Source organism: Metopolophium dirhodum, chromosome 7, assembly GCF_019925205.1.
Source record: "Metopolophium dirhodum isolate CAU chromosome 7, ASM1992520v1, whole genome shotgun sequence".
Taxonomy (NCBI): domain Eukaryota; kingdom Metazoa; phylum Arthropoda; class Insecta; order Hemiptera; family Aphididae; genus Metopolophium; species Metopolophium dirhodum.
The window spans coordinates 35986445-36002315 of NC_083566.1; the positions used below are offsets into that span (position 1 = coordinate 35986445).

A 15871-nucleotide genomic window follows, 5' to 3' on the forward strand; every position below is an offset into this window, starting at 1 on the left:
AATTTGCCCATCACGTACGTGGGTGGCTGTGGAAGAAATAATAACGCTCGCCGTATCATTATACCTTTTCATGATGTTTGTTTGAAATTTTGTTTTCCGCGCTCGTTTGTGGGGTTACAGAAATTAACATAGGTAAATGAACATCCATAGTGGCACATATATACATGTAGACAATCTCACATTTATCAACGTATGAAACGAGAAAAAAACTCGTTGCCAAGTGGAAATTAGGTACGAGAGCAGCAGATATATTTATAGCAGGAAGACATAAACGATTAATATAAATAAAACAAAACTAACGCGGGCGGTGAGTTAAATTGGAAAAAAATATATATAAAAAAAGTAGGTCCATCGTAGGGTCAGGTTACGCGCGCGTTTTATACCTATCTAGAAAAATGGAGTTTTAATTTACAACCGACAGAATGAATTTATCGCCGTGCCTGGAACCGCAACGAAAAATCTTAATAACAATATTATCTCGGAAAAAATGTACATATACATGTGCATATGCTATACATATTAATATATTATATAAATATATATAAATATATTACGAGCCGTCGTCATTTTCTTTCGGTGTTTTTTTCACCCTGTTCCCCTTCGCTGCAAACACTATCTCCGTCTCAAACAACAGTCTAAATTTCTAATTACGAGACCACGTCAAGGTGCAGGACGCGTGCCCCCGGGTCAGACATTATGGTTTTAAAATATTCAAATTGTTCTTTATTATAATCTTGGCGCATAATGTAACATGGAAAAAAAAAAATAACTACACAAGAACCGATGATCCGAATACTTCACGTATCAATCTCTCTCGGCGGCTATCCCCTCCTCGCGCACACTTCCCCAACCCCCCCCCCCCACCCTCATCGCCCGTCCAACGGTAATTTACTATCGCACATTATATTGTCCGAGCTATGGATGATTTATCGATGATAAGCCGCCGTTGCCACCGCCGTCGCCAGCCGGCTGGCGATTTCAACGGCGGTCCATAAATTATACGCCGTTTCCTCGGATCGACAGAAATGCGTGCGTTCCAGGACATTAGTTACGATATAGCCATATTATATAAGTACGAGCATAAAAGGGAGTTACCTTATTATATGTTATTATTATTTAGTTTATTGGAATATCTTATACCCCGCTTTTAAGATATTCCATATTTGCTGTAGGTAATAATAATAATATATGATGCACAATAATTATATTAATATTCTTCGTTAAAAAAAAAACACATAACACTTAGTGTAGGTAGGTATAAGCAATTTGATAATATGATGCGTCGAATGGAGGGAGATAGATTCCCCATGACCTTTTTTCACTGTTTAAGAGCTGCAGATGACCAGAAATTATATTTTTTATAATCGAATAGTTTAATAAGGCATGTTGTTATAAAATCAGCCATATCCCCCCCCCCCCCCCCTTGACAAAATCATTTGACCACCACTGATATGATGTAGAATGGATAGTTGGCCATAAATTACTATGCGTGAGCTGTATACATATTTCTCCAAAATATGGTCTATGAATCAAATAATATGTTAACTGGTTTCACAATGGTACGAATGGTGAGATTTTAAGATAGGTATAATACCATAATATTATAATATAATACTCATTCAATATCTTATTAGATGATACAACTGTTTTGACACCATTATGATACGAATTTATGATATACACAACGCATTAATAGATAACTATTCTACTGCACTGTATTGTGCGTACTTATACTATGTACTAAGCAATAAACTTTTATTTACAAAAATATTTTAAGCTGTAGGTACTTTTAAAATGTATTAAATGTCGTAGGTATAAGTTGGAATGTAACATATAAAAAATAAATAGGCTTTGCTCATTTTGTACCCGTACACTGTCAAAAGAAAAATCCCGTTATATAATTGACAACTGTTACACGTGCACAGTAAACGGTATATGGAATGATTTATTTTGTTCTATTCGAAAATAACAAAATATAAATAAATGAGAAAAAAAAATTAATTGAATCTTTAAAAATGTTCACGAGTATGACACGTAATAATAATGGTTAAAGTAAACACACGTATAGCTATTTGTATAAAACAATATTATAACGATTGGAGGAATTCCTATTCCCAAATCATGTATAGGTACCTACTATTCGTGCCATTTAAATGTTTATTTAAGTGCTCGCCATTGAAAACGTACAGCGCGTTTAGCGTTCAGTATGATTATGATTGAACGGTATGCCAAGAAATTCCTATACTCAGTCTCAACGCAGTCAATAGTCACATAACACATAACACACATTTAGAGGTGCGTAACAAATCGTATAATGTATGCGTAAAAATATAGATATACATATTGTGTCGCGTGTGTATATGTATATGTACTGTGTACAGCCTCCGGCAATTTATGAAACGCAACGGCGTACCAAAACTTTATGAAAATAGTGAATACAGTGTTTTTACAAGTAATCGTGTAAATATTTTAAGAAACAGCCGAAGGTTTATATGAGTACCATAAAATTGATCGGTACCCTTATGTACGCACGATATTTCTCTCGATTTTATGTGTATAAACGCTATCGCATATTATGCTCGAAAAATTTAATTTATAGTTTTGAATCGATACACGTACCTATTTTATGAAAACGTTACTCCGGGTTTAGGTGCATAGGTGTTGTATGGAAAAAAATTATCAATTTTTTTTTTCAATTTATCAATATAGTCACAATAGCGTATTTCATATTTACGCATAATGTACGTATTATTATCTTGATAATATAATGTTATTTTTCAGTCGTTTGTCCACTCTCCGATGCTATAATATATAACTATCGATATGTAAAATAAAATTACCAACATAACTATATTATTTTAAAGTATAAATGTATAGTATATAAATATTGTATTGTTATAGGTATATGTACTTTTTCGCGAATTCATTAGGAAAGTCGATTTGGAGATGACATCTCTATATTTGTGTATAAAATTGTTTTGATTCATTTTGGATTTTTAGATTTTAAGTGGCAGTAAGTTATAAACAATTTAATATTAACTGAATCTGACAATATACAATCGTTATTTATTTATCGTCCACACTTCTTGTCACACCTATACTACAACTTCAAAAAAAAAACACGGTGGTTACTACGGTGGTATGCAATCCTATCACCGTCGATCGAAGACAACTAAAATATATTCTGTGAGATCACTGCACCGCATAACATTGCGGTTTCAACCCCTAAACATAAATAATGTATAACGCTTGCTGCTGCATAGTCGATTTTTATGATTTTTTCCGATTTCCGCATGCCTAGGTATTTAATTTAAATTTAAATACACACAAGAACCGACAGACAGACGGCCAGACAGACGTACAGTCTAAAGGAAGAAAAGTTAAATTAAACGAAAAAAATTCGTACGCGTACTACACCTAATACCTATGCACCTATATACGATATATATAAACCTATACCATTAGTATATACCTACGCTGATAATGGGTTTACAACCTTCGGAATTGCATTCATATATAGCAGGTGTGTGTGTGTATATAATAAGATAATATATGATGCATTGTAAAAACACACATACATACATATCATCGGCAGCCAAACGCGTTCGTACGGTATGTTTCATGAATAAATTTTACCGGGCTGGAAACCAATTTAAACGCACGCAATACCCACCGCCGAATACAATAAATCTTTGAGGCCGCGTGGTTTTTATGGACCAATTAAAAAATTATTGAAACTAAAAATATAACGGGAACAAAAAAAAAAAAAGAAAAATGTTTATAACGACCCGCAGAGAGGATAATGGTAATATTGTATTTCTCAGTGGTTCGACCGCACGGGCAGATTGTTGTACATAATATGCATAATAATATTATTAAGTAAATATACATAGGTAATTCTCTACTGTTTACAGAAAGGATTTTAGATGTATGTGACGATCACGGTGTAGATGATTGTTAATAATAACAATAATAAACGTACACGAAAACGGTTATTGTGCGAGATTTAATTGTTTATTAATTTATTATATATAATGTATATTCTCCCTCTCCACCGGTTATTGTATGTAAACAGATGCACACTATAACCATATTTTTCTCTTTTGTTTTCAGAAAATAACTAATTTCAATTTTAAATTATACACATCGTTGGTACTTTTGAGTTAAATCACGATACACCGTAGCCATCATAATATTTATCAACCCTTAAATATTTGTACAATTGCATTAACCATCGAAATGCTAAAATAATAAAATCCCAAGTTCGTTAAATGTTTAGCAAAAAGTTAAAAACAAAAATACGACGAATAAACACAAATAAACATTAGAATATTAGATGTTATAAATTATGCTTACGTGATTTAATATGTATATGGATGCAATTTAAATATTATCATTTAATGAACTGGTAATAGTTTTTACTATTTAGTATTTGTGTCGACTCTATATATATTGCAATCGTTAAAAAAAATTTAAAAATTAAATTAAATGTATCACTTTGTACCTATTATAAAATTACACATAAAGTAAAATAATATTTCGTAATTTCTTAACTATACCTATTATGTCTATATATATTAACAATGAAACATTATTTGTCTACAACATTTTAGATATATAGTTACCAATGTAGTAAATAATAAAATAAAATATGTATATATAGTGAATAATTGTGCAAATTATATTCATAACTTACAAATATATAAATATATAATGTCCAACATTTGTATAAGGTCATTCATTTAAGTGTCGAATAAACAACGCACTATAAAGTATTTTGAACGACTCATATTACTCACAAATGAGTTGCACAAGTCTTGTATACCCTACAATGTACCTACAACGATAATTAAAATAACTCGTAAATCACATAAGACTTATTTTTGTCATACTGTCATTGTTATTAAATTTAACGACATAAATTAAAACTATAGAAGTATGAAGTGCTTTAGGTTGTCCCGTACAAACTTTGATGATGATCTCAGGTCAGTCAATATAATTGAAAACGCATGACACGCCCGGCGTGAAAAATTCTTAAAAATCATGAGTAAATATGACAAAATAATAGCTTTGGGGAACGATGAATTTTTTGGGGGAATTAATTCTCGATTAAAATATTTATCATTAATATGGTCGTTGTTGGTTTTTAATTACTTTAGTTGGATTGATGTCGACATCTAAAATTATCGAAAAAGGAGTTTTTGGGTACGACCATTATCATGGTATGTCATGTATAAGACATTGTTTATGAGAATGATATTGTGCTACCTTTAAAAAACCATCATCCACAATCAGCAGTCTTAATGAAAACACAAAATTTACAGAGGCTATATACATTATACATATTATGTATTACGTTGGACATTTTTTAGACACAATTATAGTCAATTATATGGGTCTTTAATGTTTTTTTAGTTATTTGAGTAATTTTATTTTAGTTATTTATTTTTTCTTTAGTAAGTAAAACTTTTGAATAGTTATGAGAAGTTTAATTAGCAAGCACTTATACAGCAATTATACGCATTTTTCAACAAACTCAGTTAAATTAAAAATAATCTTTTAATAGTTGTGTTCTGTACCTATGTTTTTATTTGAAATTGTTTGGCTTTCAAACCAAAAATGATAAATTATTTATAAAAACAACAAAAAATAATTTCAATCTATATTATTATTCTGAATTTAGGCAGGTATCTATATCGAATATATTGTGCAATGTACATGTTTGTACCTACATTTTTTCTCAGACATATTATTCTCGAAAAGGTACAGACGTTTAATTTTTCTTACAGGTGTTCACATTATTCTCCCCATTTACCCTTAAAACGGCTAGAATTGTATTATTGTCAATATATATATATATGAGTTTTTATTGGATCCTCCGATCGAGATCCCAAATGCGGCTTACGCTCGAATTCAATCGTTCGATACAAATACAAACCAATACAAATGGCCCCTCAGTTCACAAAGAATAATTATTAAAAACACAAAAAAATAAAAAAAAAGTAGATTTAAAAAAAAAAATGTGCTCACCACTTTCACTGATTTTTACGTACGTCTTTAACCTTTTAAGGTTTTTAGTGCATCATATTTTGAACTACATACTATTTCACTAAAATAATTTACATACAGCGAGAGTACCTATATACGCGTGTTTTTAGCATGCGCATATCGCCACTGTGCTATGTTCGCAACAAACGCACGTGTACCTGTAATATTTTAGGTGATGAAAAATATGCAATAGCACAATTAATTATAAAAACGATTTTAGTTGTTTGAACCGATTACGTACAATACTGACAAATATTTTAAGAAGTGCATTCCGCGTCAATGCGCAGTGGTCGATCCGAACACACGCAAACAATAAAACTGTATACTACCTACCAATATTGGTTAATGTGGTACCTATCTATTGGTCATCAGCTAGTACATGGTCTATTATACACCCCAGTTTAAAATTCAATCTATTTTACAGCATGCTGTTGTATATTTTGCTATACGGGCTGTTTCAATATAATTTGTTTTGTGCCACACAAGGAAATAATATATAATATTATACAATAAGGTCCCATGTATATATTATATTTTCTCCTTTATGGATATTGAGTAATGTTAATCCATTATAAATAATTTATATTTATGTTTGTAAATAAAATCAAAAGAAAATGTTGGTTAAGACATTTTAATAATTGGTGTTGTAGATACACAAATCATAAATAAATCATATTTATACTAATAATGTTGACGACGAACTTACCTGACCTATAATATATACAGATAATAGTGATATTTGAATTTTGAATAAATGTAGTACATATTTACTGATTATTTAGATTTAAGACTTCTGAGAAATATTTTTACTTTGCTACAGTGCTCTTATTAAAACATAATGATTCATTGATTCATATATGCTGCAAGTCTACAACTATAATGCTATTATATACAATAATTTAAAAAACTTATGACTTATGAGTTATGAGGGTGAATATAAAAATAACAAAGAGAAAGTTATACGAGAATTAATCTATTGCTAATAATGCAAATAACTTATTGTAAATATAAATTCAAATTTATTTGTGAATAATTAATGTTTTCTTGTTATTCAACACTTATGGTGTTGAAATAATAGAATTACCTAGTCATTTATAAATTACATGGTTATTATTATTTATGATTTTTCCTATTCTATTAAAACAAAATAATTTAAAATGTATAAGTTATAATAAAAATAAAAATTTAAAACCTTCCATTAAAAATGGAAATTCCCCCTTTTTAAAAAAATAGAAGATGAAGTTAGTAAATTAATTATTATGATAAATTAATTCACCTGAGTAATAAATAATAATAATAATAGTTTATTGGCCATATGTAGTTGCAAAATAGTAGTTTAAACAAAATTGTCGAGTGTAATGGCTCAACTCACCATTTAGGAAAACCTCTTATTGGTGAAATTGGAGTACTAATAAAAATAGGTAATTAAAATATAAATAAGTAATTAAAATAGTATAGTCATTAAAAATTAAGAATAATAATGAAAACATTAAAAAACAAAGTTATAATAGATAGACACATCATTTGACCCACCCCTTCTTCAGCACTGAAGAATAATAACTATAACAAGCGCAACATGCAAGGAAAACAATCCATCTAATTATATCAATGTTACAATCAATCACAAATTGAGACCAAATGCCCAAAATAGGTACACTAAACCACGAAAAATCTTTATCGACGTTCCTTCACTCCAACATGAATTTTAACGAAGAAAACACGGAAGCAATAGGTGTATTTATTTTTCCGTAATATAAACTTAAGTCAAAAATTGTAAATAATTGTAAATAATGTTATTTCGTTTTTCTTATAATCCACAGTATCTAATCTTAAACTATGCTAATAACAATCGCTTTTGAAGTAATAACAAATAATAATAATAATACAAAAATAATAGGTAAATATTTCTAGATTTGTTTTTACACAAAATAGTTTTATATTTAACATATTTTCTCTGAACTTGTAAACCATATAATCAGAAAATATTTATTAAATATAGTTATATAGGACTATATAAACCAATATTTAAAAAAAAATATGATAAATATAAAAAATAACATAAAAACATATAATTACTATAACAGTTGAAAATTTATTAACGGTATCACCTGTTGAATCTGACAAAATCTGTAATAAATAATAATCTTAAATTTAAAGGGTTTTTTTAATTCTTTATTCAGATACTGTTAAGTGTTTAATATTTTGTTTAAAAAAATGCATTAACGGCATATAATATATATTACATTTAAATAGTTTTATTGTTATCCCTTTTTAATTTATTTATGACTAAATAGTTTTAAACAATATTTTCTTCTCACGTTTTCTGCTATTATTCAAAGTACCCAAATTAAGATTATAATTAAAATAAATATAAACTCTGGAGGTTCATTTTAGTGTTAGAGGTAGTGAAATGTTAATTTGTTCTTAAACATATGCGTCATAAGTGTCCAAAAACCGCCAGAGTAGCGGTTTCCCACCCTTTTTCTGTGTACCTATGCCGCTTTTAAATAATCAACCCCATGCTGGTTACATATTTTAAAATGATAATTACATTTACCAATTTGTAAGAATTATTCTATTGTTGCGTACAGTAAGACAAACGGCAGTAAATACTGTATATCTACGGTATAAACATATAAAAAATAAAAAGGAATTCTACCCAATCAATTACGAACAGAATGCACTTTTACAGTTATAGGTACTCTTTTTTTTTAGTAAGTAATTTCAGTTTTTAATAACTTTACAGTATAGAAGATCAAAAGGTCAAATGCCTCAAACATTAAAACAGCAGCTAATTAACTGAAGACAATCATCTTTATACTAGTCTTGAAATTATAACTCAACAAATTTAAATAGGTACCTTCTACATAATAATATGTATAAATCCAAATTCCAATTGATATTTTAAAAAGTATTTTAGTATTTACATATTATTAATGAATAATTATTATTTATAAGTTATAATATTTTAAAAAGTTATATTACAATTTATTATACGTTTAAAATACTTGTTTGTTTTTAGTTGTAGGTACGCATTACAATACAATTCCGAAACTTTTTGGAATGCAGTAGTAAAAAATGTTAATTCACATAATTATGACCGCTGAATCGTCGGTCACCACAAATGATATAAAATAATTTTTTGCGTATCACGACGTGTAGTAAAAAAAGGCACTTAATATAGCCGATAACAATAATTTTTAATTTGTATAATATATATATACTTGATTGTATAGTTTATACCTTACTTACAGAGGTCCCCAAACTTTAAATGGTAAGTACGACTATTTAGGAAAATCTTTAAGTTTTGGCCACATCCGAAATACTATAGTGATCTTTTCTATCTACCTATTTTTAATAATAATATAATAAAAAGTAAATTGATTCAATTTAAACAAAAGTCTTAGGATTTTTTATTATTTATAAATATAATAATTTAGTGGGTGTATACCTACTTGTTTTTAATTTTAATTTTTTATTTCTAACTTATTATTATTATTTCTATTTCGCAGCACATGCGTGATCATTTTGGTAAATAAAAATAATAACAAATTAACGGTTATCAAAGGTAAACTGCAAAAATATGAAATATGTAATATTGTTGCACATATTATTTATACGGTAAATGTTTTTTTTTCTGAATAATTTAGGTTTTAATTTTATAAAATGTGCCCGTGCAATTTGAGAACCTCTGCCTGACTCTAATCATCTAATAATTTTATAAAATAAGATAAACCCTGATAAATAGTTAAGAATAATAAATATAGGTAGGTACCAATATTTTTTCAAATCAGACTTATAATATAGTACGTAACCTCTATAGTTATTTATTTTTACAACCAATTGCCGAAAGAAGCTGTCATAGCATTGTAAAAAAATAATATATAATATATAGGTAGGTACGTATACCAGATACCTACACTATATTTGATTTTATACATAACAATAAGATATTAACTGTGTGGATAGTGAATAGCATGATACTGAAAAAATAAACGTTCAAAACCAGTACCAACAGGTAGTTACTTGATTTTTTCGACAATTGTAGAAAAAATGTTTTTGAAAAAAAAAAATAATAATAATACTATAATAATTGATGATTTGGACAAATAATTTCGGGACCCTTTAGAAATCAGAAAAAGATATATTATATACAGACAGTATTTTGAAAAGGGTAATTTGTGTAAACGATGTTTAAAGTATATATAAAAGGTTCGAACACGCGATTGATCTACGAGTACCTTCCTCTATCGACCACGTCATTTAATATTTATGATAAACTGTCGAAAACGATTCAGTCTATAATCCGTTGTAATTGAAGACGCACCGCAATTGAAAGCGCTAGACATTTTTGCATCAAACACTGCAGCGAGCCACACCGCACCTATATATATATATATGATAAGATATCTATTGTATTACCTATAGCTGGTTAGGTACCATATAATATGTGTACATTTGATATAATATTATATCATGCCGTGTATTATTGGATTTTCGAAAAGAAAACTCATAAAAAAAATAAATAACATGTTACCGTTTAAGAGTTATGGAACACATTATTGCCGTTTGCAAATGGTTTTGAACACGTGCTATGCGCATAGGCGCGCGACTTTCGATCCATAAGAGTGTCAGAAGATTTAGTGGTACATTACCCGTTTCCCACGGCGTCAGGGTTCAACGTGCGTGTATGAGTATATCTGTGTTTTATGTGTGTGTGCATGTGTGTGTGTGTATCAGTAATTACAGGTATAAAGTCACATAACGACATAAGCACGTCGGGGTTATAGAGCAATGTTTTTTTTATTTTTTTTATCTTTATGGGCGTTATATAAAACGCACTAATGTTGGGTGTGTATAGCAGGTCGGGGCTCGCTGACCAAAAAATTGACGCCATTTACTTAAGACTATCATCATCATTGCCCGTCTATAAGGGTCGGTCCCACCCCCGGTACGATCCGACTGTCTCCGCGCCACCGCCAAACGTATCATTTGCGTGGCCCAAATGCCCTATAGTGTATATACATGTACATGGATAAAAAGCGGCTTTGTTTGATTATGAATAAACAATAATTAATAGACGGGGTCGTTGTGTATATATATATATGTGTGTGTGTGTGTGTGTAATGTGTATGAACATATTTCCACATCCTCTGTAGGTCTCTCGCACAATAGAATTATCATTCCCGTATATATAGAGACTAATATCATATATAGACGACACGCCTTCTGGAATTCACCTGTCTCCCCAATTGAGGACCTATTGCCGCCTCCCTATAGGTTTATTGATACTGATAATTTACTTTAGAAGTAGGATACATCCTTAAAATTAACAAAAAAAAACGCGTTCCAATATAATACCTATGTGGGTACATAATTTTTATTTTAAATTTAACTTCTTAATATTTGACGTTTTAAAACTTTTTTTTATGTTTTCATCATTAAATAGGTATAATAAGTACAAACTCACCGAACATTTTTGACTGTGATGATGCTACTTCCGTAGGATGGCAGCCAAAGATTTTCACTTCTAAAAACAATTTAGTTAAATCTTTAAAACGTTTTGTGTTTTTGAATGAATTAGTACAATTAGTATATTGTTTAAAATTAAAAATATGGATAATTATTCAATTTACTATCTACAACAATATTAATAGTTTTAATTTTGTACAGTTAATTTTGATTAACTTTACTTGATACGTCAAATCTACACTTTGGTATTTTGTAATTTTAGGCTAATGATTGTGTGACTAACTTATAATTGTTGATATTTAATGTAAACTATTCTCAAGCATAAGTATAATATATAACTCGTGTTTATGCTTTATTGTTTTGTTGGTAGGTGTTATACACAATACGTTCCTACCATTCACACAAAAAAGTATAATCATTAATTAATAAACATTGTATTTTCTATTGTTAACAAGCTTTGTACGAGTCATTTGTTTTTATTTTATACATCACATTTAGTTAGGCCTTAAGCGTTAACGTAACTATATATACTCAAACTCGGTCTGATAATTAATGTATTATAATGTTAATGCAAGTATTGATGGTGACGCAGACAATAATTATTACGTTAGCGTAGCGTACAACTTGAGCCAATTAAAATTAGACTGATTAGAATTTCGAATGAAAGCGTATTAAATCCTAATGTGGGCAACATAATATTATTATTATTACACAATATGGTTGCGATGACCGATGATGAGTTATGATCTGGGAAACAATATTGCGTTCAGCTGTTTTCAAACAATGTCTTGAACGCGAACCGGGCAAAAGCATTAGCGCCGATACGATGTATTTTTTAAGAAAATGCCGACCGAAGTTTTTCGCAACGTGCTGCCACGTACTGTAGACAACGGGCCCGCGAGCATGGGAACTACGACATCTGCAACGGCGGAGGAGAAACATTTCGAAACGGCATTTACCACTACAGCCGTTGTTCGAATGGAAAACGGCGAATTTGCATTAACTCGGGTGGTTTACCCTGCGGCGTCAAACCAGTGCGTGTCGGCTAAATATATATATATTCTGCACATAGGTAGTGGTAGTCGCGCGCGTGAAATTATTGTTTTAAAGATATTTTCACTTTACTTGCCGCCGTAAATTCACCACACACACACACACACACACACACACACACACATATATATATACATTAGGCGCGTACACAGTACCTACTTCAACTTCATATCTATGTATATATATGTACACACGTACGGGACTATAGTATAATATCATATAATTGTACGGATAAAATATGTGAATGTATTATATTGTATTGTATGGATGTGATATACCTATTATATTATGTTGCACTACTCACGATGCCGTCCGTATATCTCGGTTCATACATATTGTTTGGAATTTTATTTTTCACGGGAGCTATATACAGCTGTAAAATACGATTTCATCTTGTCGTATACGAATCAATTTAATTGTACCTATTTTTAATGTATAGACCGTCATATCACCTCGAAACCATGAAATAATTCTTAATATTTTCTCAAATACGTTTTACATTAATTGTATTCTCGTTGTACTATATGGCTAATAAAATAATAATTTATCTAATTATGAATCTGCACGAAAAACGTATTAAAATAATTTTTAAGCTTAAGCTAATAAATTTATTATAAAATCGTGACTTTAGTTGTCTACCAACTACTATGAATAGGAGAACCCTCTGAACAAATAATAAATTTCATGTTAGCGAAGTTGCAATAGTAATCAATTAATAATATTTTTTTTTTATATCTAATACTATAAAAACATTTTAATTGCCATTGTATTGAATTCACGAATTATAATATATTATGTTATATAATTTTTTTTTAACATATTTTTTTTATTAGACAATCTGTTACAAAATTTGAACAATAAGCTTAAATGATAATTTTTTTTTTTTTAGTACACACAGGAAACACAGAGTGAAGAGACCTCCCAGTGGAGGTACTTCGTCAAAAGATAGTTAACTAAAGCTAACTCGTGCACTTGGAATTTTTTTTTTTTTTACATTATTTTACATAACAGTTAACTCATGTGAGCAGGTTACGACACCACTGTCTTTTTAGTCTCTTTTTGGGATTACCAGATATGGATATGGATGCGAGTTGAGAAATTAGTGGATTGGGATGACGATTATATAATCGGTAATGTAGTTTGGCTAATTCCGTGACTGTATGTTATATAATAATTTATTAATAAATAATATAGAATATTTATTAAGAAACGATAATATATTATTTAAAAGCGTATATATAATAGTCTTTTTATGGCAGATATCAGATAATACAGTTTTTCTAACATTAAATAGTGGTAATATATAATTTGCCTAAATCACAAAAGTTTGGAAATAATTATATGTATATATAGTTAAAAATCATAAAATGTTCAGTTTAAACATGCATAAGGCTGTAATGCAAGATAGACGTAAATTATTCTTACTGGAATTAAAGAAAAATATAGAGTAAAGTGGCCACAGTATAATATTGTTTATGGTTGTTTGAAAATACAATTTTGAAGTCATCGAATATTAAAACGAAAAATGATGATTTTTCATCAAACGACTTTAGTTGTTAATAATAATAATCATATAGTTATTATTTTAGTTATTGTTGGAGAGACTTAAACCTTCCATCTTAATACTTATATTGTCATTTTCAAAATATTTGAACTAATTTGTGGCTATTTATACCATAGTCCTATTCACAGTTAGTACTGCAGACTTATAAAAAATATGTGCGATTTGTTTGAAATAACTAGTTTAACCAATATGGCAATATAGGTAATTTTATTAACAGCTAGTACCTATAGTATAAATATAAATTGTATATTATTATTAGTAATATCATAATCATTGATTATAAATGCCTTAGATCGCTCACTGGCACAGATATATATATAATAACTAGATACCCGACTTCTTCTTATCAATGACGCTGGCAGCCATTCGCAACTTTGGCAATGTTTACTAACCGTTAGAAAAGATATTTCATATCAAACAAGCCCGTAACCAATCAAAACGATTAGAATTCGTAAACATTGCCAAAATCACAAATGGCGTCGGGCATCATAATTTAATAATGTTGATGTATATGGAGTCGGGTATCTAGTTATTATAATATATATCTGTGCTCACTGGCCCGTATTTAAGCAACGCGAAATATTGACGAAAGATGGATGTGACCGTTATGAAGCGCTGTCGTCGCCCACTATGGTTACTTATAATTAGTATTTAATATAATCAATGGTAAATAGCACGGTCTTAGAAGATAAGGTCGGACAACTTCCCACCCTCCCGCCTATTACAAAATTTCCGCTTATTAATGAGGCAAAAACATTTCCCAAGTTGCCGCAAAAGCGCTGCCGGTTAGACTTATTTTGAGGTTAAGAACAATATTTATATGGCATTCGGGGTTATTTTTATGGACTATATTATTATATTATTTTCTCCGACCATATTATAAACTAGTTGGTTTATAATAAACTAGCTAGTTTCTATGGTCGAAGGTTATTTTAAACTTGTCTAATACTATAATGCCATAACCTCAAAAAAAGTCTGCAGGGCGGCGCTCAATTGTATAGCGGCCAGATTTTGAAATGGATTTGCCTCACTAAGCGGAATGCTAATCATGTATAGATGTCCGATCTTCTAAGACCGTGGTAAATAGTAATACGCAGAGACTGATTCAACCGTATCATTCGCTAAGAATTGTTTTTCGTATACGATTTAAGATGGAATTCAAGTTGAATGCATCCATTTATACAGTAACCAGACTATACAGGATGATTCACCAAACATGCTCACCCCCATCTTTCATTTAGTAATGATTTTATTTAATTTCTAATTTTTTTGAATTGCTAAATATTCTGTGCTATCAAAGAACATTTTCCAAATTATCGAGGTTTGAAGTACGTCTTAAGTCTTAAGGAGTGTCTTTTGGAGATACAAACTTCTGTTTTTCAAATGAGAACCCTTCTTTTTATTGTAAATTATTTAGTGGATATTTTTTTGAAAACGTTGATGTACCAAATTTAAAAATTTGGACGAGTAGTTTCTCAGTTATTGAAATGTTTATACAAAAGTTAATAGTCCTAAAAAATGGTTTTACTACACAAATATAAAATAGTGTAATGTAGGATCTAGTATCTAATAATGTATTAGATTTGGCCCATTTTCCCAAATTATAAATGTTGATATAAATTAATATTAGTTCCTTTAATTTTCATTTCATCATATCCCCCAAATCATCTAAACCCATTATCATGGACTTGTTATCCTTAGTAGGTACCTACACAAAGTTCAAAACTACTCGTA

General features: G+C 29.7%; 1 protein-coding gene across 2 annotated transcripts in view; it reads right to left on the reverse strand.

The window, feature by feature from the left end:
- Window positions 1-15871, reverse strand: part of LOC132949565 (transcription factor AP-2-epsilon) — a 187567-nt gene that overhangs the window by 113488 nt on the left and 58208 nt on the right. Inside the window, exon 2 of one of the 2 annotated variants that reach the window (XM_061020519.1) lies at window positions 11519-11578. The exons of the other annotated variant lie outside the window; for it this stretch is intronic. The gene's annotated coding sequence lies outside the window, so the exon portion shown is untranslated. The remainder of the gene's footprint in view (window positions 1-11518; window positions 11579-15871) is intronic. 2 annotated transcript variants of the gene reach the window in all.